We start from the raw sequence: 27985 nt of genomic DNA, 5'->3' as shown, positions 1-27985 counted from the left end.
TGACATCATAAAACTGAGAAGAACTGTTCTTTTCAGGAACACTCTTCCCCCAAAAGTCATTCTGAAAAACTCAACGGGTCTTCAGCTGATGGGGTACGGCTTTTGAACTTTATGTTATATTTCTCAAGATTCAATGGGTATATATAATTAAGTCCAAAAATGTATGTAGAAATAGCAGATTGCCCTTTAACTCACAAATTGTGGAGAGTGAGATCATTCCTAGGCTTAAACGAGTTTTGACAAAATTAGGTTGTATGGAAAAGTTGATGATGATGACATTATCTATTTACTGTAAGAAAGCACTCATACCATCTGGAGGATAAAAAATTGTTTATTAAAAAAGCACAATGCAAAGATATTGTAAAAGTACAGGCCATGCAAGTCATACAGCCATACAGGTCACGAAAACGTGAATAATACTTTTTGGGAAATTCAAATATGTTATTCTATCATGTGAATAAATCAACAATACAACTCAATACACAATACAAAGCAGATACAATTGCAGTAGCTGCAGATAAGATGCATCATCATATAGTAAAAAAAAAGCTTTTACAGTGAAACACAATTAAACCATGCTTAAATACAATAAAATAAGTAAATAAAATAAGTAAGAACGCCTTAATGTACAAGCTGTTATTGCGTGTGTGTTTGTGCATGTGTGTGTTTGCTTGTGTGTGTCCATGTTCCGGGTTCCTTCTCCTCCTCTGATGGTGTGTCCTTCCATCCCTTCGTCCCTCAGGTACCTGCAACATGTCACCACACAAAGTTGTTCAGGACATGCAATCAAATAAACTCTTACGAATTAAACAGAGAGACATACTTTAAATAAATACATTATACTTTGATATGAGAGCATTAGTTCCATATTAGTATCATATTAATTATCAATCACATATGGCTGTTAGTCTTACCTGGGGCTGTGACTGGCTTCAATTGAGAATAGACCGAATCTGCCTCAGGTGGGGTTGATGTTTCTGTAAGGAGTGAGGATAACACACCAGAATAATGTAACAGTTATATACAGAATATTATACAGCTAATCAATATGGGTTCAGAGGTGTGAGGTTGTGATAGGGGGAATATGGAAGGAGGGATGTCCAGTCTTACTTTTCTTCTTCTTGGCTTTGGCCTTCAATTTAAGGTCAACCTCAGCATAGGTCACATCAACAGGTCCAGTTGCTGCTGAAAATTGACATTTCCAGTCAGCAAATTAAGGTATTAGCTTATTGAATATTTTGCATCTTTTTTGAAACTCCCAAATCGCACATTTAGATTTTACTGACTGCCAACCTGTAGAATGAGTCTCACCTGTGGTCTTCCCCGTCTTGACCTCAGAATAGACTGGATTTTCTTTTGGATCAGCTGGCATTTCTGAGGATGTGAAGAGAAGTTGAATGTTTTTATCAAATTTGATGTGTAAAAAATACTGCTGCATTTTGTGTGACAGTTGAGAGTTACTTTTCTTTTTCTTGTCCAACTTTTTGAGTTGAATCTGGGCGTACATCACATCACTTGGTCCAGCAGTAGCAGTACCAGCATCTGAAATATACAGGTAATACACTAATATCTCTACTTACTGTTAGTATGCTAGTAATATTAAACATATGAAGAATAACAGCAACAACAACTCTATACTGTATTCATGCTAAATTGAACATACAGGTAGCCTAGTGTTTAGTAACCGAAAGGTTGCTGGGTCGAGTCCCCGAGCTGACAAGGGAAAAATCTGTTGTTCTGCAACTGAGCAAGGTAGTTAACCCACTGTTCCCCAGGCGCCGAAGACGTGGATGTCAATTAAGGCAGCCCCCCCCGCACCTCTCTGATTCAGAGGGGTTGGGTTAAATGCAGAAGACACATTTCATTTGAAGGTATTCAGTTGTACAACTGACTAGGTATCCCCTTTTCCTTTCCCAGTACCATTGTCATGACTGTCTGAGGGCGTGATTGTATCATAGATGTTAGCGCCACCTGTTGGTCAAAGAAGAGAGAGAAAGATTAATAGGTTGGTTTTCCCTCAGCTTGCCTAGGGACATAGAGTACGGTAACATCTATATAAAGTGAATGGTGAAAAGTCAGTATGTGAAGTTACAGAGAGGAGAGTGACAGTGGTCTGGGCTGAGAGACTGACCATGCTGCAGACGTGTATACTCAGCATCAGGAGCCTGGCCCTGGGTAGATCCTTGATCCTGTTGGGGGTCCAGGTTGGTGCTCTGGGGCTGGGGGGGCCTATAGGGAGAGAGATACTCTTGAAACACACAGATTCTATTTTACTGTATGAAAAGTTGAAAGACAGGTGTACTCACCAGAATATTCTGTTGCAACAGGAACCTGTAATGAGAAATGCATAATATTATACTGTATTAATTCGTTATTGTTTAAAACTTTTGTAATTAGACATTTCTCTCCTAAACATGAACTAAAAAGATAAATGTGAATTGATAAAAGTCTCACCTCCGGCTTTTTTATATCGACACAGCAGTACCAGGAGAATGACCAGTAGAACACCAGCAACAACCAGGCCCACAACCACTCCTACTAGGACTGATATAGAGGGTCCAGGAGTTACACCTGGAGAGAGAACAGCAAATAACTATCAGGTTCTGAGGTAGTTGTAGAAAGTGAATAAAGTAGTGGACAAAGTGAATATATATTTGACAACTGACTTGAGATCAGATGAAGCCTGAGCTTGTAACTCCAAACCTACAGTATGCTTTTTAACACTACAAATGACTGATGACCACAGATATTATGAAAAGGTCATGTGATTATAATAGTTTTTTTTCACCTTTCACTGTCACCCAGCTCTCTGGTGATTCTCCTTCATTAGATTTACACTTGTAGAAGCCTTCATCTGACTTGGAAACTGCAGGGATGGTCATCTCTAATGTGGTCTCATTCCTGATGAATTTTCCATCTTTGTAGAAATAAACCTTGGGGTTCGGTTTTGTTTCCTGATATCTATTTGTACAGCTGAGAGTCATAGATTCTCCCTCAGTTATGGGATAGGGAGGGCTCTCCAGGATCAGAGTGCCAACTGTATAACATAATATATAAATAATACTGTAAATCTGGAGTAATCACCCACATGAGCTTGTATTTTATGAGATGCAACCATTCCGTTACAGAATTGAACATCATTATCATACATTGTAATGTAAAACACGTTAGTGACTGTTGTACAACAGACGTACCATCCACTGTGATGTTGACAGCATTACTGTACTCTCCTGATCCAGACTCACACCAGTACACTCCACTGTCCCCTGTGTATGTGGACCTGATTGTACATGTGGACCCTGCTCTTGATCCCCAGTTAGAGCCACACTCTGATTCCATTGCTTTCTCTCTGTATCTCTTCAGTCTCCATCCAGTAGAGTTCCTCTTCGCCCCACAGCTTAGTGAGAGAGACTTTGATGTAAAGTGTTGAGTTCTGTTAGGTCTTATTTTGAGAGACACTGATGGTTGCGGATCTGAAACAAAGAGTGACAGAGTCAAACGTACACAGTAGTTATATATACACATGAGGGTGACTTAAATGTGATTAAATGCAGTTTCAATGCAGTTAGTTACCTCCTGACCAGAGAAACTGAGGTTCGCTGTAGAGTGTGTCATAGACTGGGTCTCCTCTCCCAGCTCTACACACATATCCTCCTGTGTGACTAGGACCCGCAGGGATCAGAGTGTAGGAGTCTTCACTAGTCCCATCTCCAGATAGAGGCTCTACAGAGTAGGACGTGTCCGATAGGGACAGTAACCCAGCTGTGTAGGGAACAGTTCGGTACCAGAAGAACCTCCAGCCTGTAGATGACTCTTTAACCCCACAGCTCAGAGTAACTGAGTCTCCAGGGTTCAGCCACTGAGGAGAGACACTCAGGACAGCTTGGGGTTTATCTGTTATGAAGGAAATGACAAATCAAATGTTCAGTGTTTAAAATGTTTACCCATTATGTTATTATGGTATTGTACCTCACCCCAAAATCTAACTATAGTTTTGTTTCATCATTGAAACCACTGTCTGCTATTTGACCTCATTCCTTCTGACTTACCTAACACTGTCAATTGTATAGCATTACTTGTCTGGGAGTGTTTTAAGCCATTTCTTTTCTGAAGACCTTCACAGGTATATAGACCATTCTTTGCAGGACTGATTCTGTACTCAGGCTCTTTTTTGGTTTAGACCGACTTCCCACTCTTATAAAAAACATACTCAATCTCTCTTCCTCCCTGTATGTTACAACTGAGAGTGACAGTCTCTCCACTGAATATCTGGGGCCAGTTGGGTTGGAGGGTCAGAACAGCCACAGGTCTCTCTGCACACACAACACAGAAAATAAACATTATCACACACATTAGAATGTAAAATAATTTTGATCAGCATTTATCACAACATGACCATGTCATACGTTGTCATTTCTGAACATACAGTATGCACTCTGAACTGTCTGATTTACCAAGATCTATCAGAATACTGACATATACAGTGATGTCTACACACACACACACACACACACACACACACACACACACACACACACACACACACACACACACACACACACACACACACACACACACACACACACACACACACACACACACACACACACACACACACACACACACACCCACACACACACACACACACACACACATACACACCTTTCACAGTGATAGTGACAGGATCACTGATGATTGATGATATGGATCTGGACTGGATCTCTCCCCGACACCAGTAGAGACCCTGGTCAGACTCAGCAGCTCTACTGATGGTGAAGGTGTCTCCTTTTGTAGTGTGTCTGCTAGACAAGGTCACTACTTTCTTTTTTTTGTCTTTGTACCATGTATACCTCCAGCCACTGTCAGATCCCACTGAACACGTCAGAGTTACTGTCTCTCCAGAATAGAGGGGACCCCGTGGAGAGGCTTTCAATGAGGCCGTGGGCAGAGCTGTGGAAACACAGTTATATATGAAGACAAATGCAGTCAGAGCACAAATCTCTCCAACGTATGATCTTACTTCTGTAGGTAGTACTGTAACTATTCATTTTTCCATTCATACTGACACACAGACCACATCTACATGATTGACTCATTATACATTGTGTCCATTTGTTTGATAAAAAAAACACTTAAAGCAACTCACCTTCCACAGTGATAGTGACAGGATCACTGATGATTGATGATATGGATCTGGACTGGATCTCTCCCTGACACCAGTAGAGACCCTGGTCAGACTCAGCAGCTCTACTGATGGTGAATGTGGCTCCTGTTGTAGTGTGTCTGCCAGACAAGGTCACTACTTTCTTTTTTTTGTCTTTGTACCATGTATACCTCCAGCCACTGTCAGACCCCACTGAACACGTCAGAGTTACTGTCTCTCCAGTGTATGCAGGGTTTGGTGTTATGGTCAGTGTAGCTTTGGGCAGGGCTGTAAGAAAAGAGCATTATTTAAAGATCTGGATACATGCTTAGCAACATCCAAAGATTTAGCAGTTGTTGGATCGTTTTCTTACTACACTGCTCAAAAAAATAAAGGGAACACTTAAACAAAAAGGTGAAAATTATAGGCAATTAGCAAGACACCCCCAATAAAGGAGTGGTTCTGCAGGTGGTGACCACAGACCTCTTCTCAGTTCCTATGCTTCCTGGCTGATGTTTTGGTCACTTTTGAATGCTGGCGGTGCTCTCACTCTAGTGGTAGCATGAGACGGAGTCTACAACCCACACAAGTGGCTCAGGTAGTGCAGTTCATCCAGGATGGCACATCAATGCGAGCTGTGGCAAAAAGGTTTGCTGTGTCTGTCAGCGTAGTGTCCAGAGCATGGAGGCGCTACCAGGAGACAGGCCAGTACATCAGGAGACGTGGAGGAGGCCGTAGGAGGGCAACAACCCAGCAGCAGGACCGCTACCTCCGCCTTTGTGCAAGGAGGTGCACTGCCAGAGCCTTGCAAAATGACCTCCAGCAGGCCACAAATGTGCATGTGTCAGCATATGGTCTCACAAGGGGTCTGAGGATCTCATCTCCGTACCTAATGGCAGTCAGGCTACCTCTGGCGAGCACATGGAGGGCTGTGCGGCCCCACAAAGAAATGCCACCCCACACCATGACTGGCCCATCGCCAAACCGGTCATGCTGGAGGATGTTGCAGGCAGCAGAACGTTCTCCACGGCGTCTCCAGACTCTTTCACGTCTGTCACATGTGCTCATGTGCTCAGTGTGAACCTGTTTTCATCTATGAAGAGCACAGGGCGCCAGTGGCGAATTTGCCAATCTTGGTGTTCTCTGGCAAATGCCAAACGTCCTGCACGGTGCTGGGCTATAAGCACAACCCCCACCTGTGGATGTCAGGCACACATACCACCCTCATGAAGTCTGTTTCTGACCATTTGAGCAGACACATGCACATTTGTGGCCTGCTGGAGGTCATTTTGCAGGGCTCTGGCAGTGCACCTCCTTGCACAAAGGCGGAGGTAGCGGTCCTGCTGCTGGGTTGTTGCCCTCCTACGGCCTCCTCCACGTCTCCTGATGTACTGGCCTGTCTCCTGGTAGCGCCTCCATGCTCTGGACACTACGCTGACAGACACAGCAAACCTTTTTGCCACAGCTCGCATTGATGTGCCATCCTGGATGAGCTGCACTACCTGAGCCACTTGTGTGGGTTGTAGACTCCGTCTCATGCTACCACTAGAGTGAGAGCACCGCCAGCATTCAAAAGTGACCAAAACATCAGCCAGGAAGCATAGGAACCGAGAAGTGGTCTGTGGTCACCACCTGCAGAATCACTCCTTTTTTGGGGGTGTCTTGCTGATTGCCTATAATTTTCACCTTTTGTCTATTCCATTTGCACAACAGCATGTGAAATGTATTGTCAATCAGTGTTGCTTCCTAAGTGGACAGTTTGATTTGACAGAAGTGTGATTGACTTGGAGTTACATTGTGTTGTTTAAGTGTTCCCTTTATTTTTTTGAGCAGTGTATAAAAGTCCATTATAGGGGTATGTTGACTTGATTAGGTTTGAATTAAAAGTATACGTCTGTTTTTGTTTAAAAAAATAACTTTCACTGTACAGATTAATATGAAGATCTTATCCTTCTCAACATTTAAGTAAGTGATGGTTATGTTATTAATCTCACCAGCAACAACGATGGTGAGAGATGAGCTGAGATATGTCCTCTCCGGCCGTATTGTCCTTGTCCCCTCACACTGGTACTGACCAGCCTGGTCAGGGAGAGAGATGGTGGTGGTCTTACTGGTCGGAATGGGAAGCAGATGGTTGTCTCTGTGCCAGTGGTACATCCAGTCTCTGAAGTCTATGTCACACTGCAGAGTGACTGTCTCTCCAGAATAGAGGGGACCCCGTGGAGAGGCTTTCACTGAGGCCGTGGGCAGAGCTGTGGAAACACAGTTATATATGAAGACAAATGCAGTCAGAGCACAAATCTCTCCAACGTATGATCTTACTTCTGTAGGTAGTACTGTAACTATTCATTTTTCCATTCATACTGACACACAGGCCACATCTACATGATTGACTCAATATAAATAGTGTCCATTTGTTTGATTAAAAAAACACATAAAGTAACTCACCTTTCACAGTGATAGTGACAGGATCACTGATGATTGATGATTTGGATCTGGACTGGATCTCTCCCTGACACCAGTAGAGACCCTGGTCAGACTCAGCAGCTCTACTGATGGTGAAGGTGGCTCCTGTTGTAGTGTGTCTGCCAGACAAGGTCACTACTTTGTTAGTGTTGTCTTTGTACCATGTATACCTCCAGCTACTGTCAGATCCCACTGAACACGTCAGAGTTACTGTCTCTCCAGTGTATGCAGGGTTTGATGTTATGGTCAGTGTAGTTTCAGGAAGAGCTAAGAAAACAGAGAGCAGAATATCAAAACATTTGGATTCATGCTTGGTCATTTTAAATACTTTTGCTGTTGCATTTAAGTTTTGATTAAAGTTTATTTTAAATAGGGGTATGTTGACTCTATTCAGTTAGAATTTACAGTGTACACAGTATATCTGTATTTAGATTAACCCTCATTGGCTCAAAATTCATAAAGTCCAGATAGTGATTGAAGATTAATAGTGAGCCCACCAGTGACACTAATGTAGAGAGATGGGCCCTATGTCAAGTGGTTATGGGCATGGAGGCACTTGAGAGATAAGATGACTTACCTGTCACTGTCAGTCTGACTGCATCGCTCCACATAGAATCCGTCCCATTATCAATGTGTGTACCCAGACACCAGTAGTCTCCATTGTCTGAAATCTTAACCTCACTGATCTCATATTCATGATTCCTATTGATTGTGTCTACAACATCCTTGCTCCATGTGTATTTCCAGTCAGTGACTTCTCCCCTCTGTATGTTACATCTGAGAGTGACAGACTCTCCACTGAATATCTGGGAGGATGTGGGGTATATGGTCAGAACAGCCTTTGCCTTTCCTGCACAAAATAAAACCAGCATGATACAATTGTTTTTTTGAGACACTCAAAACTAAAAATATGTCTCGTCAAAAGAAGCTCTAAAAATCACAAATAAAACATTTGAAGAAGCATTAAGAGTTTGAGGCTTGATCAAGTGTTCAAATATTTACCATCATCATCTTCAGAGTGTCCAGAGTAGATGTCTGTACTCAGCACTACAACAAAGAAAGTCACATTGCTCCAATATTATCTTTAAATAAATAATAACATGCCATAATCACATTGCTGATTACCATATCCATCCTGTAATTTATTTTAAAGGTGCAATCTATGATTTCTATACACATTTTTTAACATAAAATTAGTCGTAGGCATTTATTCTTGAAGAGTATAACTTTTAATTCCCTCAAATCTGTCTTATCCCATCATAAATCCGAAATATATGGTTATTTTATAACAATTATTGTAAACAATGTAGATGAATGAATTTCCTTAGACCCATCCCAGCCATAAACCTTAAAAAGTGTCAGGGTGGCCATTTTGTGGTTGTTTGAATTACGGACTGCAGCTTTAAATAGCCACTGACTTCCCATGTTCTGCACACAGAGAGTGTACAGAGACCAAAAACACCAAAACACCACTCATTAATCTCTTAACACAGTTTACTATAACTGTAGCGAAGGAACCCTCAACCATTTACAATAATCACAACTTGATTATACAACACATCCAACAAATATTGCATTTTATATTCATTGTCATTGACAACACATTTTGCAACCATTGAGTTAACACCACTCTTTAGTTCCTGAGTAGTGACTTGGTTAAATGCACACCACCACACTAACCAGGTCTGCATGGCATCGGCTATAAAAGCTCAGGTTCTCACAGAGATGCAACATCAATGTAGGGTGGTCACTTTCTTACTTCATATCTACACCATATTTACTGATATTTCCTTTGAGTGCCATTTACTAATATTTTCTCAATAAGGGCTAAAACACCAAAAACAAAGCTAAAGCGTGAAACTGTCTTCATTTTGATTAATGTCTTATTGCCTTTTCCTTTAAATTCTTAGTAAATCAGGTAATTAGTGTTCATAAACAAACACACTAACTCAGTACTTACATAGCAGCAAACAGAGCAAGGTGTGCTCCATTCTGTCCCCACAGACAAGTGACTTTCTCTACAACTACAGTCCTTCTAACAAACCCCTTTACTTCCTATATGATGACAGTCTGCTTAGATCCCACCACTTCACTCTGAGATCACACCTCTTCACCGTACACAGAAAAACAGAGAGAAAGATTCTTGAGAAATGTAAAATAGATAGATAAGTAAGTGCAGGCCTCCCCTCAAACCTTTGCTCAGTTGTCAGGTGGCAAGCCAAGCTAGCTAACCTCAGTTGTGGCACAATGGAAATGGACATCTCCAGCCACCTCTCACTTCTCAATCACTCTCTCACAAACACACACACACACACACACACACACACACACACACACACACACACACACACACACACACGCACACACACACGCACACACACACGCACACGCGCACACACACACACACACACACACACACACACACACACACACACACACACACACACACACACACACACACACACACACACACACACACACACACACACACACACACACACACCACACCTCAGATGGTTCTGTTATGAGTAATACGTTTAGTTAGCTACTATCTACATAGATGTGTTTGTTATTGTGTTGTTTATGGTTGTATTTCAATTTGTTTGTATATGTGATGTGTATCAGGGCTATTGTTCATGTACTGTCTTATGTACTGTATTATGTGTGTGTGTTGTGTGTGTGTGTGTGTGTGTGTGTGTGTGTGTGTGTGTGTGTGTGTGTGTGTGTGTGTGTGTGTGTGTGTGTGTGTGTGTGTGTGTGTGTGTGTGTGTGTGTGTGTGTGTGTGTGTGTGTATATATTGTTTGTGTTTGCCTATTGTTTATTTTTGTCATTATTTAAAACTTTTTTTATTTGCTTTTCTTTTTGTAAATTATTTTTTTACTTATTTATTCATTTATTTGTATATATATTATATATATATATATATATATGTATATATATTTTTTTGTATTTTCTTAAAACCGCATTGTTGGTCAAGGGCTTGTTAGTAAGTATTTCACTTTTGTATTCGGCGGATGTGAGAAATAACATTTGATTTGTGCGTTATTTATTACCACTGACCAGAGATGGGAGGAGTTTCAAAGCTGTAACTGGGGAACTGGGTTTCCAGGTTAAAGTCTAGAGGTTAATTTAGCTTCACATCATTACATGTTGAATACATGAATCTATTTTCGTTAACTATTTACCTCTAAAAATATCTAAGTGGTATGTTGTAGAGTGGAGATTGTGGGACACATGTACAACATTTGTGAAGAAACCAGGAGAAAGGTTACAGGGGAAAGCAGTTACAGACTTCACCTTTAGTTTGTATACTATGGTAAACATCTGGGGTTTCTTAACGCCCCCTTCAGGGACAGGCCTGTAACTACTCCACATTCTTATGGATCACAATATCGAAATAATCAAGCAATCAAATTTTTGGTTTGGTCAGGGTGTGAGTTGGGGTGGGTATTCTATGTTCTATTATTTGTATTTCTAAGTTTTGGCCGGGTAGGGTTCTCAATCAGGGACAGCTGTCTATCGTTGTCTCTGATTGAGAACCATACTTAGGTAGCCCTTTTTCCCACCTGTCTTTGTGGGAAGTTAACTTTGTTTGTGGCACATAGCTCTTGAGCTTCACGGTTGTTTTGTATTGTTTGTTGTTTTTGTCGGCGTCATTTCTAATAAAAAGGAATATGTACGCTCATAAACGCTGCACCTTGGTCTCCTCCTTTAGACGGCCGTGACAGGGGGTCAGCCTGATGACCCAAACTACCCAATAATCCCCTTCATGTAGCCTAACTCTCACTCACACACACAAACACATGTACCCACATATAATCAAATCTGTTTTTTTTTGTTTACTGAATATATTATGTACACTTATAATTAATATGCTTTTAACTGATTGAACAAAGTTTTTTATTTGATTGGTCACATAGCAACAACATAATCCCACATTCTACTGGGTCTTTCCCATATTCCTTCATCTCTCTATGCCATCATATTAGTTTATATTATATGTTTCTCAGGCTCATGCTACAACCTGATTAAAACCTGTAGTGACCAACAACTCCATCTCTCTACAGTCAGAAAACACATTGTAACCAAACAACGTCATCATCAGTTGCCACATTTATTGTGCATATATACCATACTTCATATTCTATGTATAAAACATGTTCTCGTCCAATAAGGGAAATAGTTAGCTAACAATATTCAAAATACAGAGAAATATATTAATCATCATCATCGCAGAGTTGCACATAAAGTGTACTCCATTCTAAGTCTCTGGCAAGTCTTCCGGACCCCTACAGTTCCTGTGGCTGTGACACGAATGGGGCTTTGACAGAATTAGAAAGGTACAGATGCTAAAAGAGAAACAGAAAAAATAGCATCTGATGTCATGTTCATCTCTACACAACTTCCTCTTACTGTAAAAGTAAATGGACACATCAGATCTGTGGTCTTTTTTGTGGGAGGAAGAGATAACTATAGTATGTATCAGAGAAGAAACTTAGTGGATAAAACATAGTTGTACAAAAAGTGAAGTCAATATTATATTTATCATACCTGGTCATGTTGACATGTTCAGTACAATCTTTAATGTCACTCAGAGAGGTGTCAAAGGTTTGACGTCATGGCATGTTTATCATTTGGTTTATGTTGTAGCTATTTGGAGGTCAACTGCATGTTGATGTTCTTGAGTTACAGTCTGTCAACTGTTCAAAGTAATAACCCAGGAAAGTAGTGATCACAGTGGTAGATTGAATGTAAAAGAGAAATTAATGAGTGAACTACAGAAAATGTATGCTGCAAGAACAATGTCATTCTTCTCTCTGACTATGACATACATCCCTGCACAACTTTTCATGTGTCCTCATCAGCAAAACAACTAGGTTTTCACAGGTTTTTGCATATGATTACAACCATTACTCTATTTGACTCTCTCTGATCACGGTGGGAAAAGACAGCTTCACAGAGTGCCTTCCTTCACAAACCCACACTGCTAAAGAGGAAGCGAGCAAACCATGACCACTCAACTATGACAAACAAGTGACCTAATGTGAAGTTCCTCAGCCTTTGAATTTCAGGGTTTGCGGGGAATAATAATAAAGGTATACTCTTTAAAAAAAGTATGTATGTCTATGGAGGTATGTGTATGTATATATGTGTATATGTATGCATACGTGAATGGATATATATATTTACCCAAAAAAATATGGGGGATTGGAAATGATGCAGACAATTACATTGGAAGCAACATTCTTTCCGCAATATTAAGCTGATCCACCCCCTCAAGAAAAAAAAAAAAAAAAAAAAAAAACATGGCCCCTCAACTATGACAAACAGGTGACCTAATGTGAAGTTTATCAGCCTTGTAATTTCATACACTGTGCACTGGAAAAAGTCAAACTTAACCAATTGCTTAATTAGCATTATTATGCAAGTTGCGTGGACTTAAAAATGACTGTAACGGCGGCCTTCCCTCTCTTCACTAGAGGAGGGGGTGAAACAGGGATCGGACCAACACGCAGCGTAGCCAGTGCTCAACATGTTTAATTAACAAAAACTACAGTGAACACTAAACAAATACAAAACAACAAAAGTGGCAAACCGATACAGACCTATCTGGTGCAAAATACAAACACAGAGACAGGAAACAACCACCCACAATCCCCAACACAAAACAAGCCACCTATATATGATTCTCAATCAGGGACAACGATTGACAGCTGTCTCTGATTGAGAACCATATTAGGCTGAACACAGAAACAGACGAACTAGACACACAACATAGAATTCCCACCCAGCTCACGTCCTGACTAACACTAAACAAGCAAAACACATAAGAACTCTGGTCAGGACGTTACAGTACCCCCCTGAGGTGCGGACTCTGAACGCACCGCTAAAACTCAGGGGAGGGTCTGGGTGGGCATCTGTCCGAGGACACCACTCCACCACTGTCTTTGTCCCCCTCCTTAGCGTCCTTTGAGTGGCGACCACGCCCACGACCTTGGCCTAAGAATCCTCCCCAAGGCCCCCACATGATTTAGGAGGTAGCTCAAGACAGAGAGGTAGCTCAGGACAGAGAGGTAGCTCAGGACAGAGAGGTAGCTCAGGACAGAGAGGCAGCTCAGGACAGAGGGACAACTCCGGACAGAGAGGCAGCTCAGGACGAATGGCAGCTCCGGACTGAATGGCAGCTCCGGACTGAGCTGCCCTCATGACTGTAGGGCGGCTCATGACTGGAGGGCGGCTCATGACTGGAGGGCGGCTCATGACTGGAGGGCGGCTCATGACTGGAGGGCGGCTCATGACTGGAGGGCGGCTCATGACTGGAGGGCGGCTCATGACTGGAGGGCGGCTCATGACTGGAAGGCGGCTCATGACTGGAGGGCGGCTCATGACTGGAGGGCGGCTCATGACTGGAGTGCGGCTCATGACTGGAGTGCGGCTCATGACTGGAGTGCGGCTCATGACTGGAGTGCGGCTCATGACTGGAGTGCGGCTCATGACTGGAGTGCGGCTCATGACTGGAGTGCGGCTCATGACTGGAGTGCGGCTCATGACTGGAGGGCGGCTCATGACTGGAGGGCGGCTCTGGCGGCTCATGACTGGAGGGCGGCTTTGGCGGCTCCTGACTGGCTGGCGGCTCTGGCGGCTCCTGACTGGCTGGCGGCTCTGGCGGCTCCTGACTGGCTGGCGGCTCTGGCGGCTCCTGACTGGCTGGCGGCCCTGGCGGCTCCTGACTGGCTGGCGGCTCTGGCGGCTCCTGACTGGCTGGCGGCTTTGGCGGCTCCTGACTGGCTGGCGGCTCTGGCGGCTCCTGACTGGCTGGCGGCTCTGGCGGCTCCTGACTGACGGACGGCTCTGGCGGCTCCTGACTGATGGACGGCTCAGATGGCGCTGGGCAGACAGATGGCTCAGATGGAGCTGGGCAGACGGATGGCTCAGATGGCGCTGGGCAGACGGAAGGCTCAGATGGCGCTGGGCAGACGGATGGCTCAGATGGCGCTGGGCAGACGGATGGCTCAGATGGCGCTGGGCAGACGGATGGCTCAGATGGCGCTGGGCAGACGGATGGCTCAGATGGCGCTGATCAGACGGATGGCTCAGATGGTGCTGGGCAGGCAGGCAGCTGAGATGGCGCTGGGCAGACGAGCAGTGCAGGCGGCGTTGGGCAGACGGCCGACTCTGACCTGCTGAGGCGCACAGTAGGCCTGGTGCGTGGTGCCAGAACTGGAGGTACCGGACTGGAGACACGCACCTCAAGGCTAGTGCGGGGAACAGGAAAAGGGCACACTGGACTCTCGAGGCGCACTATAGGCCTGGTGCGAGGTACCGGAACTGGAGGTACCGGGCGGAGGGCACGCACCTCAGGGCGAGTGCGGGGAGAAGGAACAGTGCGTACAGGGCTCTGGAGACGCACAGGAGGCTTGGTGCGTGGTGCCGGAACTGGAGGTACTGGGCTGGAGACACGCACCATAGGGAGAGTGTGTGGAGGAGGAACAGGCCTCTGGAGACGCACTGGAAGCCTGGTGCGTGGTGTAGGCACTGGTGGTACTAGGCTGGGGCCACGCACCATAAGGCGAGTGCGGGGTGCTGGAACTGGAGGAAATGGGCTGGGGCGGGAAGGTGGCGAAGGATATACCGGACCGTGCAGGCGTACTGCCTCCCTTGAGCACCGAGCCTGCCCAACCTTACCTGGTTGAATGCTCCCCGTAGCCCGTCCAGTGTGGGGAGGTGGAATAACCCGCACTGGGCTGTGTTGGCGAACCGGGGACACCATGCGTAAGGTTGGTGCCATGTACACCGGCCTGAGGAGACGTACTGGAGGCCAGATATGTAGAGCCGGCTTCATGGCACTTGGCTCAATGCTCAATCTAGCCCGGCCAGTGCGGGGAGGTGGAATAACCCGCACCGGGCTATGCACACGTACAGGAGACACCGTGCGATCTTCCGCATAACACGGTGTCTGCCCGTACTCCCGCTCTCCACGGTAAGCATGGGAACTGGGTGCAGGTCTCCTACCTGACTTCGCCACACTATCCTTTAGTCCCGCCCCCCCCCCAATACATTTTTGGGGTTTCTTCACGGGCTTCTTACCGCGTCATCGTGCTAAACTCATTCGCCGGTATCCCTCTGCACATTGCTCCATCGAATCCCAGGCGGGCTCCGGCACTCTCCCTGGGTCAACCGACCACCTGTCTATTTCCTCCCAAGTGGTGTAACCCAGAACCGGCTCCTGCTGCCGAGCTAGGTCCTCGAAACGCAGCCTCTCTGCTTTTGCTGCCTCCAGCTCTGCTTTGGGGCAGAGATACTCCTCTGGCTCTGCCCAGGGTACTTTTCCGTCCAGCTCGTCCTCCCATGTCCATTTCTCCTGGTCCCGCTGCTGCTGCTGCTGCCACTGCTGCCCGTTGCTACGCTGCTTGGTCCGAGATTGGTGGGTGGTTCTGTAACGGCGGCCTTCCCTCTCTTCACTAGAGGAGGGGGTGAAACAGGGATCGGACCAACACGCAGCGTAGCCAGTGCTCAACATGTTTAATTAACAAAAACTACAGTGAACACTAAACAAATACAAAATAACAAATGGTGCAGAATACAAACTCAGAGACAGGAAACAACCACCCACAATCCCCAACACAAAACAAGCCACTATATATGATTCTCAATCAGGGACAACGATTGACAGCTGTCTCTGATTGAGAACCATATTAGGCTGAACACAGAAACAGACGAACTAGACACACAACATAGAATTCCCACCCAGCTCACGTCCTGACTAACACTAAACAAGCAAAACACATAAGAAATCTGGTCAGGACGTTACAATGACGAAAATTTGAGCCAATCTGTTAGAGTCTTAAATCAACAAACTCTGCTTGAGGTCAGTTGTATTTGAACAAGCTTGTTGAGTAAAATACAAAATGATTCTTTGCTCCAATCCACACCAGTCATCATCATTATCATTATTCCAGCATGATCTCTTCACAGGTTGATTTTCAGAATGGTTTGTTTCAATACCTGTGTATTTGCATGTACGATGACTGGTTGAGTAATCTTCTGCTACACAAACATAGATAACATACATTTTTCTAAACTAATCCAATCTGTTAGTTGGACTTATTTCACACATTACTGTTATGGCTGTTCTAGTTTATATGATTTTGGTAGTCTCAATAATCAATCTTCCCTTCCCCGTCAGTCATTCTGGATGTATATGATATAGAGCCATTTAGTCTTTATCATATTGTATAGTCCAATCATGTGTGTTGAACAATATGTGACAGGACTGCCGTGGAATACCATCTACATTGGAGTAACAGTGGGATGTGCTGTGGTGCTGATCCTCACTGTAGCTGTGGTAGTGTGCTACTGCAGGGGCCGAAGTAACACAGGTATATACAGCTTAGGGGCCTCCACTATATTTAAATTGACATTTCTGTTGGTTCTAGAAGTATTCTTCAGCTGATAGGATTTTGGGGGGGATTTGCTAGAAATTAGAAAAAGAGTGAGACCCCTCATTAATTCCTGGGTATGTTTGCTGATATCCTGTATGAATCTATCTGATTGGTTGATATTTTGTTCTTATAAAACACAGAAGATCTAACTGACAAGACAATATATGCTGATATTATGATCAACACAAGAAGTAGAGATGTAAGTATGCATTGCCTTTATTATGTATCTGAGTTTGTGGAAGCTGTATGTACTGAATTGTAATGGGCTGTATTTTGATTCCAGACAATATCAAACAGTCATGTAAACCCAATATCCATCTATGAAACTGTCAATGATCTGGTTATCCCAAGATTGAACAAGGTAAGATATAAATGGTCATAATGGTAAAATGTCTGTGATTAAATGGAAGACTATGTAGTCTACTTTGAGAATAGTCTATCCCTTTCTTGATGCTGAAACAGTTTCTTCTTGATTATCTGTCACATGTAGCCGCAGACTCTGTATGACAAGATCACATTTGGACGCCCAGAAGGCCCCCCAGTACCAGAAAGTACTGTGAGATGAACAGGATGTGGTCATAAGCTGGGCCTTGCATAGATATACAACCCTCTGCATCCTCTGCATCTTACATGTGTACATTCTGTAGATAGGCCTAGATGTTACTGTTTAATTTCATCACGATCTACACAATTTGCATACAATTTGATGATTTTACTCTTCTCCCTTTATTAATTATCATATATATAGTGTATCATCAGGCCTTATGCCTTTCGTTGAGGGCCAATTAGATTCTGAAATGTGTCATAGGCAGTTATAGGTCTTGTGATCAGACAAGCTCATATGTCGAATTTCTAGTTTCTAGATGAAAGAAAATAGTTGTAGATAATAGTATGACATTGATTAGTGAGGTTGATTTATGCCTGTGAATAGAAAGTGGACTCTTCTGCAACAGGATTATGTGCTCGCCAGGTATCGATGAGGTTGTAATCAGAGAGTATATGATGGAGAGTCTTTGTTACATGTGGATTGTAGTTGTTCTTATTTGATTTGTCCGCATGTTCAAAATGGCATTCATGTCTGTCCCAATAACCAGGTGTAATTCAATAAATTCCCCAAAATGTTCCGTCCACAGAATAAAAAAATGTTTCTACCTTTTTGCATACGTTGAGTGCCTTGCTTTTAGAGTGAATTGTAATTAACACTCACAACTTTACTTGTTAGCAACAGAGGCATGATTGTTGTACTGAATGGTTTTCAGTACTGTAGCCTTCACCAAGTGAATGTCTAAGTGAATATGTTATCTTTAAAATTAACCTGTTGAGGCTGGGGGCGCTGTTGTCACTATTTATGGTAATCGTGTAATTTTTGAAACGGCTTCCTACAAAATTCTTGATCGTACAATATGCATATTATTATTATTATTGGATAGAAAACAGTCTATAGTTTCTATAGGAGTTGAAATTTTGTCTCTAAGTGGAACAGAACCCATTCTACAGCAATTTCCCTGACATGGAGTCAGATTTCAGAAATGTTGGCCCCTGATCTGGAGTCAGTTAAAAGGCCACTGTTATTGCTATGAGTATACGGACACTGCTTACGTCTTCCCCTGGATGCCTTTACGTGATGACGATTTGAATGGGGTCGATTGCGCGTTCACAGGCACTATAAATTAAAAAACCCTGTAGCTAGTAAGTCTTTTGGAGCTGCGTCATGCGCGTGGAGGACACCGACCCGCACCTGTTCCAAGCATTAGTGTTGGGAGTAATCTTTCTCCGGTCATGTTAAGACTCGTTATAGGAGTTAAAAACATCATAAGGTAGTTAATTTAAAGCGTTTTATAGCAATTTATATCCGTTTAGTGCGATTTTGGGACATTTATTTCTGAAACGCTGTGAATCGCTGGACACGCTTCCAGTTCATGCTGAACGCAGTTGGCATTTCCACATGGCAAGAGGACAGCTTTCCACCAAAAGACGATTAGACCCAAGAAAGGATCCTTTGCCCAAGATACTGATGGAAGAACAGCTCAAAGTAGGAAATTTTTATTATGATAAATCGTGTTTCTGTCGAAAAATGTTAGTGGCTTAGGACGCCATGTTTTTTGACCTAGCTTCGCTTGGCGCAAACTGTATTGAAAAGTAAGGATATGTAACGGCTGTCGCTCCCCTCATCCTCAGACGAGGTGAGGAGAGAAGGATCTTCAGACCAAAACGCAGCTTGCGGGAAATAAGCCATCTTTTTATTTTTAACAACGATGAAGATGGCAACACGAAAACAAACACTTTAACAAACTTACAAAATAAGAAAACGACGTTGACGAAACCTGAACATAAACTTACATAACTAAACATAAACTCACGTACAGGAAACAGACGACATCGAAACGAAACGAACCAAACAAACGCTACAGTCCCGTGTGGCACGAACATACATACTGACACAGGAGACAATCACCCACAACGAACACTGTGACAACGCCTACCTAAATATGACTCTTAATTAGAGGAACGCCAAACACCTGCCTCTAATTAAGAGCCATACCAGGTAACCCAAAAACCAACACAGAAACAGAAAACATAGAATGCCCACCCAACCTCACGTCCTGACCAACTAACACACATAACAACTAACATAAATAGGTCAGGAACGTGACATTACCCCCCCCCCACAAGGTGCGAACTCCGGACGCACCAGCACAAAGTCTAGGGGAGGGTCTGGGTGGGCATCTAACCACGGTGGTGGCTCAGGCTCCGGGCGCGGTTCCCACCCCACCATAATCCATCCTAGCTTCCTCCCTCCAAGAATGTCCACCCTCTTTTTTCCCCCACAAAATCCTCTTAATAACATACCTAATAAGGACAACACCGGGACAGAGAGATAAATCAAGACATAGGGATAGATAAGAATATAGAGGTAGATGAAGATAGAGAGGGAGATCAGGATAGAGGGGCAACTCCGGACTGAAAGGCAGCTCCGGACAGAGAGACAGCTCTGGACTGATGGGCAGTTCTGGGTATCTAGCCTTTTCAGGCTGAAGGGCAGCTCATGGCTGACTGACGAATCTCGACGCTCATGGCTGGCTGACGGCTCTCGACGCTCATGGCAGGCTGACGGCTCTCGACGCTCATGGCAGGCTGACGGCTCTCGACGCTCATGGCAGGCTGACGGCTCTCGACGCTCATGGCAGGCTGACGGCTCTCGACGCTCATGGCAGGCTGACGGCTCTCGACGCTCATGGCAGGCTGACGGCTCTCGACGCTCATGGCAGGCTGACGGCTCTCGACGCTCATGGCAGGCTGACGGCTCTCGATGCTCATGAGGCTCTGACGGCTCTGGCTGCTCATGGCGCTCTGACGGCTCTGGCTGCTCATGGCGCTCTGACGGCTCTGGCTGCTCATGGCGCTCTGACGGCTCTGGCTGCTCATGGCTCTCTGACGGCTCTGGCTGCTCATGGCTCTCTGACGGCTCTGGCTGCTCATGGCTCGCTGGCGGCTCTGGCAGATCCTGTCTGGTTGGCGGCTCTGGCAGATCCTGTCTGGTTGGCGGCTCTGGCAGATCCTGTCTGGTTGGCGGCTCTGGCAGATCCTGTCTGGTTGGCGGCTCTGGCAGATCCTGTCTGGTTGGCGGCTCTGGCAGATCCTGTCTGGTTGGCGGCTCTGGCAGATCCTGTCTGGCTGACGGCTCTAGCGGCTCCTGTCTGGCTGACGGCTCTAGCGGCTCCTGTCTGGCTGACGGCTCTAGCGGCTCCTGTCTGGCTGACGGCTCTAGCGGCTCCTGTCTGGCTGACGGCTCTGTAGGCTCATGGCAGACGGGCGGCTTTGCAGGCTCATGGCAGACGGGCGGCTTTGCAGGCTCCTGGCAGACGGATGGCTCAGACGGCGCTGGGGAGACGGATGGCTCAGATGGCGCTGGGGAGACGGATGGCTCAGATGGCGCTGGGGAGACGGATGGCTCAGATGGCGCTGGGGAGACGGATGGCTCAGATGGCGCTGGGGAGACGGATGGCTCTGGCCGGATACGGTGCACTGTAGACCTGGTGCGTGGTGCCGGAACTGGAGGCACCGTGCTAATGATAAGCACCTTCCTACTAGTGCGGGGAGCAGGGACAGGGCACACTGTATTCTCAAAGCCCACTCTGTAACTGATGCGTGGTACCGGCACTGGTGACGCCGGGCTGAGGACAAGCACATCAGGATTAGTAGGGGGAGAAGATACAGTTTGTACAGAGCTCTGGAGACGCACTGGTAGCTTAGTGCGTGGGGCCGGAACTGGAGGCACCGGGCTAGATACACGCACTACAGGGAGAGTGCGTGGAGGAGGAACAGGGCTCAGGATACGCACTGGTAGCCTAGTGCGTAGTGTAGACACTGTAGGTACTAGGCTGGGGCGGGGAGGTGGTGCCGGAAATACCGGACCGTGGAGACGTACTGGCACTCTTTTGCATTGAGCCTGCCCAACCTTACCTGGTTGAATGCTCCCGGTTGCCCGACCAGTGCGGGGAGGTGGAATAACCCGCACCGGCCTATGTAGGCGAACCGGGGAAACCATGCGTAAGGCAGGTGCCATGTATGCCGGCCCGAGGAGACGCACTGGAGACCAGACGCGTTGAGCCGGCCTCATGACACCTGGCTCAATACCCAATCTAGCCCTCCCAGTGCGGGGAGGTGGAATAACCCGCACTGGGCTATGCACTCGTACAGGAGACACCGTGCGCTCTACTGCGTAACACAGCGCCTGCCCGTACTCCCGCTCTCCACGGTAAGCCTGGGAAGTGGGCGCAGGTCTCCTACCTGCCCTTGGCCCACTACCTCCTAGCCCCCCCCCAAGAAATTTTTGGGAATTACTTACGGGCTTTTTTGGCTTCCGTGCCAGACGCGTTCCCTCATAGCTCCGGTTCCTCTCCCCGGTAGCCTCTGCTCTCCTCAGTGCCTCCACCTGTTCCCATGGGAGGCGATCCCTACCAGCCAGGATCTCCTCCCAAGTGTAGCAACCCTTTCCGTCCAATACATCATCCCATGTCCATTGCTCCTTTCTCTCCTGTCCCTTACTCCGTTTAGTTTTCCCTTGCCGCTTGGTCTTAGCGTGGTGGGTGATTCTGTAACGGCTGTCGCTCTCCTCATCCTCAGACGAGGTGAGGAGAGAAGGATCTTCAGACCAAAACGCAGCTTGCGGGAAATAAGACATCTTTTTATTTATAACAACGATGAAGATGGCAACACGAAAACAAACACTTTAACAAACTTACAAAATAAGAAAACGACGTTGACGAAACCTGAACATAAACTTACATAACTAAACATAAACTCACGTACAGGAAACAGACGACATCGAAACGAAACGAAACAAACAAACGCTACAGTCCCGTGTGGCACGAACATACATACTGACACAGGAGACAATCACCCACAACGAACACTGTGACAACGCCTACCTAAATATGACTCTTAATTAGAGGAACGCCAAACACCTGCCTCTAATTAAGAGCCATACCAGGTAACCCAAAAACCAACACAGAAACAGAAAACATAGAATGCCCACCCAACCTCACGTCCTGACCAACTAACACACATAACAACTAACATAAATAGGTCAGGAACGTGACAGGATAATTTAAAAAATGTAATTCCGCGATTGTATTAAGAATTAAATTGTCTATCAATCGCTGTCCACCCTATATTTTTTAGTCACGTTTATGAGTATTTATGTATACGAGTAGATCACTGTCTAATGTGGCGCACGGACATTTTCTCACCAGCTGGGCTACTTTCCCCATTGTCTAACCATGATTTTGGTGGCTAAATATGCACATTTTCGAACAAACTGTATATGCATGTTGTAATGTGATGTTACAGGGGTGTCATCTGAAGAATTCTGAGAAGGTTAGTGAAAAAAATAATATATTTTGGCGATGTTTACGTTATCGCTCACTTTGGCTAGAATTAATGCTGGGGTAATGTTTGCACATGTGCTATGCTAATATAACGATTTATTGTGTTTTCGCTGTAAGACACTTAGAAAATCTGAAATATTGTCTGTATTCACAGGATCTGTGTCTTTCGATTAGTGTATGCTGTGTATTTTTATTTTTACTGAAATATGCACATTTTTCTAACAAAACCTATCCCATACCATAAATATGTTATCAGACTGTCATCTGATGAGTTTTTTTCTTGGTTAGGGGCTATAAATATCTTAGTTTAGCCGAATTGGTGATAGCTACTGGTGTTGGTGGACAAATAAAAGATGGTGGATTATGCTAATGTGTTTTTAGCTAATAGATTTACATCTTTACATATTGTGTCTTCCCTGTAAAACATTTTAAAAATCGGACATGTTGGCTGGATTCACAAGATCTGTGTCTTTCATTAGCTGTATTGGACTTTAATGTGTGAAAGTTAAATATTTAAAAAAATATTTTGGGGAATTTCGCGGCTCTGCCTTTTCAGTGGGGGTGGGGGGGGGAGTGCCGCTAGCTGCACCCTCATCCTAGACAGGTTAAACTCATTATGACAACACATTACATATATCATAAAGCCCCTGAGGGCCTAGTTACACCCTAACACACTGGTCTGAAACTCCTGGTTTAGTCAAATTATGCCGGCTTGCAAAGGGATGTGTCATTTCTATTGGAATCCAGTCAAAGTTAGGATATCCAACTATTTAACATTTCAGTCACATGCAACCTGCATTCAGAATGACTGTTGGGGTAGAGAAGATTGATTATTGAGACTACCTAAATCATATAAACTGGAACAGCCATAACAGTAATGTGTGAAATAAGTCCAACTAGTAACAGATAGGATTAGTTTAGAAAAATGTAGGTTATCTATGTTTGTGTAGCAGAAGATTACTCAACCAGTCATTGTACATGCAAATACACAGGTATTGAAACAAACCATTCTGAAAATCAACCTGTGAAGAGATCATGCTGGAATAATGATAATGATTGGTGTCGTTTTAAGCAAAGAATAATTTTGTATTTTACTCAACAAGCTTGTTCAAATAAAACTGACTTCAAGCAGAGTTTGTTGTTTTAAGACTCTAACAGATTGGCTCAAATTCTCGTCATTTTAAAGTCCACTCAACTTGCATAATAATGCTAATTAAGCAATTGGTTAAGTTTGTGTTACGGCTGTCCTCGCTGACAGAAGGTGTGGACCAAAACGCAGAGTGGTTAGTGTTCATTCTTTTAATGAAAGTCAATAAAACAATTCAAAATACAAAAACAACCAACGTGACAAAACCAAAACCGTCCTGTGTGGCAACAAAACCTCCACAGGAGCAAACACAAGTGAAACCCAGGCTGCCTTAGTATGATTCTCAATCAGTAACAACTAGACACCTGTCTCTGATTGAGAATCATACCAGGCCGAACACCAAAATCCCAACATAGAAATAGAAAACATAGACTGCCCACCCAAAACTCACGCCCTGACCAATAAACACATACAAAACAAGAGAAAACAGGTCAGGAACGTGACATAACCCCCCCCTTAAGGTGCGAACTCCGGGCGCACCAGCACAAAGTCTAGGGGAGGGTCTGGGTGGGCATCTGACCACGGTGGTGGCTCAGGCTCTGGGCGAGGTCCCCACCCCACCATAGTCACTCCCCGCTTCCGTATCCCCCTCCCAATGACCACCCTCCAACTAAACCCACCTAAATGAAGGGGCAGCATCGGGATAAGGGGCAGCACCGGGATAAGGGGCAGCTCCGGGCTGAGGGACTCTGGCAGGTCCTGGCTGAGGGGCTCTGGCAGGTCCTGGCTGAGGGGCTCTGGCAGGTCCTGGCTGAGGGGCTCTGGCAGGTCCTGGCTGGGCGGCCCTGGCAGGTCCTGGCTGGGCGGCCCTGGCTGGTCCTGGCTGGACGGCCCTGGCTGGTCCTGGCTGGACGGCCCTGGCTGGTCCTGGCTGGACGGCTCTGAAGGCTCGGGACAGACGGGCAGCGCTGGGCAGGCAGACAGTTCAGACTGCGCTGGGAAAGCAGACAGTTCGGGCAGCGCTGGGAAGGCTCGGGACAGACGGGCAGCGCTGGGAAGGCTCGGGACAGACGGGCAGCGCTGGGAAGGCTCGGGACAGACGGGCAGCGCTGGGAAGGCTCGGGACAGACGGGCAGCGCTGGGAAGGCTCGGGACAGACGGGCAGCGCTGGGAAGGCTCGGGACAGACGGGCAGCGCTGGGAAGGCTCGGGACAGACGGGCAGCGCTGGGAAGGCTCGGGACAGACGGGCAGCGCTGGGAAGGCTCGGGACAGACGGGCAGCGCTGGGAAGGCTCGGGACAGACGGGCAGCGCTGGGAAGGCTCGGGACAGACGGGCAGCGCTGGGAAGGCTCGGGACAGACGGGCAGCGCTGGGAAGGCAGACAGCGCAGGCGGCGTTGGGAAGACGGCCGACTCTAACCTGCTGAGGCGCACAGTAGGCCTGGTGCGTGGTGCCGGAACTGGAGGCACTGGGCTGGAGACATGCACCACAGGGAGAGTGCGTGGAGGAGGAACAGGGCTCTGGATACGCACTGGAAGCCTGGTGCGTGGTGTCGGCACTGATGGTACTGGGCTGGGGTGGGAAGGTGGCGCCGGATCTACCGGACCGTGAAGGAGGACACGCGCTCTTGAGCACCGAGCCTCCCCAACCTTACCAGATTGAATGGTCCCCGTAGCCCTGCCAGTGCGGCGAGATGGAATAGCCCGCACTGGGCTATGCAGGCGAACCGGGAACACCACCTGTAAGGCTGGTGCCATGTACGCCGGCCCGAGGAGACGTACTGGAGGCCAGATACGTTGGGCCGGCTTCATGACATCCGGCTCGATGCCCAACCTAGCCCTACCAGTGCGGCAAGGTGGAATAGCCCGCACTGGGCTAAGCACGCGTACTGGGGACACTGTGCGCTTTACCGCATAACACCGTGTCTGACCAGTACGACGCCCTCTCACTCCACGGTAAGCCCGGGGAGTTGGCTCAGCTAACCAACCCGGCTTCGCCACACTCCCCTTTAGCCACCCCCCAAGAAATTTTTGGGTGAGCCTCTCGGGCTTCCGTGCTAGCCGCGTACCCTCATACCTTCTGTTCCTCTCTCCGGTTGCCTCTGCTCTCCTCGCTGCCTCCAGCTGTTCCCATGGGAGGCGATCCTTTCCAGCCAGGATCTCCTCCCATGTGTAGCAACCCTTGCCGTTCAAGACGTCTTCCCATGTCCATTCCTCTGTCTGTCTCTGCTGCTGTCGCTGCCCTTCTCCACTCCGCTTGGTCCTCTTGTGGTGGGTGTTTCTGTTACGGCTGTCCTCGCTGACAGAAGGTGTGGACCAAAACGCAGAGTGGTTAGTGTTCATTCTTTTAATGAAAGTCAATAAAACAATTCAAATTACAAAAACAACCAACGTGACAAAACCAAAACCGTCCTGTGTGGCAACAAAACCTCCACAGGAACAAACACCCACAAAACACAAGTGAAACCCAGGCTGCCTTAGTATGATTCTCAATCAGTGACAACTATAGACACCTGTCTCTGATTGAGAATCATACCAGGCCGAACACCAAAATCCCAACATAGAAATAGAAAACATAGACTGCCCACCCAAAACTCACGCCCTGACCAATAAACACATACAAAACAAGAGAAAACAGGTCAGGAACGTGACAGTTTGACTTTTTCCAGTGCACAGTGTATGAAATTACAAGGCTGAGGAACTTCACATTAGGTCACCTGTTTGTCATAGTTGAGGGGTCATGGTTTGCTCTCTTCCTCTTTAGCAGTGTGGGGTTGTGAAGGAAGGCGCTGTGTGATTCTGATCAGAGAGAGTCACATAGAGAAATGGTTGTAGTCATATGCAAAAGCCTGTGAAAACCTAGTCGTTTTGCTGATGAGGACACATGAAAAGTTGTGCAGGGATGTATGTCCTTGTCAGAGAGAAGAATGACATTGTTCTTGCAGCATACATTTTCTGTAGTTCACTTATTAATTTCTCTTTTACATTCGATCTACCACTGTGATCACTACTTTCCTGGGTTATTACTTTGAACAGTTGACAGACTGTAACTCAAGAACATCTACATGCAGTTGACCTCCAAATAGCTACAACATAAACCAAATGTTAAACATGCCATGACGTCAAACCTTTGACACCTCTCTTAGTGACATTAAAGATTGTACTGAACATGTCAACATGACCAGGTATGATAAATATAATATTGACTTCACTTTTTGTACAAATATGTTTTATACACTAAGTTTCTTCTCTGATACATACTACAGTTATCTATTCCTCCCACAAAAAGACCACAGATCTGATGTGTCCATTTACTTTTACAGTAACAGGAAGTTTTGTAGAGATGAACATGACATCAGATGCTATTTTGTCTGTTTCTCTTTATGCATCTGTACCTTTCTAATTCTGTCAAAGCCCCATTCGTGTCACAGCCACAGGAACTGTAGGGTTCCGGAAGACTTGCCAGAGACTTAGAATGGAGTACACTTCATGTGCAACTCTGCGATGATGATGATTAATATATTTCTCTGTATTTTGAATATTGTTAGCTAACTATTTCCTTTATTGGACGAGAACATGTTTCATTCATAGAATATGAAGTATGTCATATAGGCCCAATAAATGTGGCAACTGATGATGACGTTGTTTGGTTACAATGTGTTTTCTGACTGCAGAGAAATGGAGTTGTTGGTCACTACAGGTTTTAATCAGGTTGTAGCATGAGCCTGAGAAACATATAATAAAAACTAATATGATGACATAGAGAGAGGAAGGAATAAGGGGACAGACCCAGGAGACTGAGGGGTTATGTTGTTGCTATGTGACCAATCACATCTTAGTTTCTATATTGTGTACCAAGAGATAGTGGAGTAGTTACAGGTCTGTCCTGAAGGGGGCGATAAGAAACCCCAGATGTTTACCTTGTTTCTTCACACAGTGTCTCAAACTCTACAC

General features: G+C 45.6%; 1 pseudogene; it reads right to left on the bottom strand.

Moving 5' to 3' along the window:
• Positions 1–1891: 1891 nt before the first annotated feature.
• On the bottom strand, positions 1892–15706 carry LOC129864688 (Fc receptor-like protein 4; annotated as a pseudogene).
• Positions 15707–27985: the final 12279 nt, after the last annotated feature.

The sequence above is a fragment of the Salvelinus fontinalis genome, chromosome 11, assembly GCF_029448725.1.
Source record: "Salvelinus fontinalis isolate EN_2023a chromosome 11, ASM2944872v1, whole genome shotgun sequence".
NCBI classification, from domain to species: domain Eukaryota; kingdom Metazoa; phylum Chordata; class Actinopteri; order Salmoniformes; family Salmonidae; genus Salvelinus; species Salvelinus fontinalis.
This window is presented reverse-complemented; position numbering and strand designations above follow the sequence as displayed.